Source organism: Tiliqua scincoides, chromosome 4 (genome assembly GCF_035046505.1).
Source record: "Tiliqua scincoides isolate rTilSci1 chromosome 4, rTilSci1.hap2, whole genome shotgun sequence".
Taxonomy (NCBI): Eukaryota; Metazoa; Chordata; class Lepidosauria; order Squamata; family Scincidae; genus Tiliqua; species Tiliqua scincoides.
In genome coordinates, this window is record NC_089824.1 from 13,194,671 (window position 1) to 13,196,346 (window position 1,676).

At 48.3% G+C, this 1,676-nt stretch overlaps 1 pseudogene; it reads left to right on the forward strand.

The window, feature by feature from the left end:
* Window positions 1–1,292: 1,292 nt before the first annotated feature.
* LOC136650074 (5S ribosomal RNA) lies at window positions 1,293–1,417 on the forward strand (annotated as a pseudogene).
* The last annotated feature ends 259 nt before the right edge of the window (window positions 1,418–1,676 follow it).

Consider the following 1,676-nt stretch of genomic DNA (forward strand, 5'->3'; position numbering starts at 1 on the left):
GTTTTGATTTTTTGTGAAGCCTTTATGTGAAGTTTTGATTGGGCCTGTATGCAATGTGTTTCCTTGGGTCATCTGGGAGGACAGAAAGAATACCATCCTAGGACGCATATGAAGGGAGAAAGAGGCACTGGCTAGCTTATCCTTTTTGTCTCGGACAGTGTCGAAATAAGCGCTAATGAGAAGTGAAACAGGCTTGCAGCACAATCCTGATTAAGTTTATTCAGAAATAAGTCCCACTGAGTTCAGTGGAATTGATTCTCTAGCAAGCGCGCTTAGGGTATCAGCCTTGATTTTCCTAACAGGAGTGGTGCCATGGAGAAGGTTGAAGCTGGGAAATGGAAGAGTCTGATTATCCCCCAAATCCGTTGCTTTGTAGAAGACAAAGATCGTGGCTGACGGCCAAACGTCTCCTTTGCGCATTCAGAGTCTGAATTGTGCTCTGCCTTTCGATATCGAAGTTAACAAAAAATCCAAGTGATGTATCTGGGGCATATCTGCTGCAGAGGGCCTTGCTTATGTTTGCACTTCTAAAAAACTCCCCAGCTTGAAAGTCTTTAAATCAGTTTTTGAAAGAGAATTCTGTCTAGGCAAACTCTCACAGCGCAATTTATTGCTAGGGCCAGCGCAGTAGCTGTAGCGCTGGTGCTAGCCATGGTAATAGCTCCATAAAATGCTTTTTGATGACTTGTGTATAATCAGCATGGAGGGAGACCTGCGCCATGCCATAAGCACTGTATCCTGACCCCTGACCATCGGCAGAGTTAAGTAAAGAGCCAAGCAGTACAAAGGATGGGAGAGGGCAGAACAGGGGCACATCAGGCCCGGGAGCAGGCAGGATCGGTAGAAGAGGCCTCCCCTTTATCCTACCCTCTGTCCTGGCCCTGAATGCCCTACACAGGGCTGCTCAGACTTGCACCAGCCAAATAGCTGGCACAGATCCAAGTAGCCCCATTAGGCAGGCTGGGGCATTACTTGGAATAAGCAGAAAAACACCCCATGACCCCAAGGAGCCATATAGCCTGCTCCTAACAAGTGCTGCTGCTCCAGGGGTTTCCCTGCCTTATAAGGCATTAAAAAAATCCCTTCCGGTTTCCCTCTAGAAACAGGAAGTTGCAATTTTTGTTTGCTTGTATGTTTGTTTTGCCAAAACGGTCATTCTTATTGAACGACTTATTGAAACTTCAGCCTTATTGAAACTCAGAGCGCAATCCTAACCTCGGCCGCTGGCCTGCAGTGTTGCAAACATGCCATAAAGCACATTTGCAATGACTCGGGAGTAGCACCATATCAGAACCTGCAGCCACTGGACTGTTACCCTGCAGATGCCCGATCACATCTGAACTTGTAAGCTAAGCAGGGTCAGGCCTGGTTAGTACTTGGATGGGAGACCGCCTGGGAATACTGGGTGCTGTAGGCTTATACCATAGTCTTTTGAGACTGAAGGTTGCCAACCATTAGCCACTGGAGAAGGTAGGTGCTGCACTGTGTTGTGTAAGGGTGGGGGAGGGTGGAACGGAGATGTAGGAAGGGTGTTTCTGTGCAGGGGAGGGCAGAACAGGGTGAATCAGGCCCAGGAGGGGAGTAGGCTCAGCGAAGCAGACTTATGTCATATCTTGCGCCTTCTTCCTCATCCTTTTTCCTCAACATTGCACCACCTGTTTAGCCAGCACAGATCC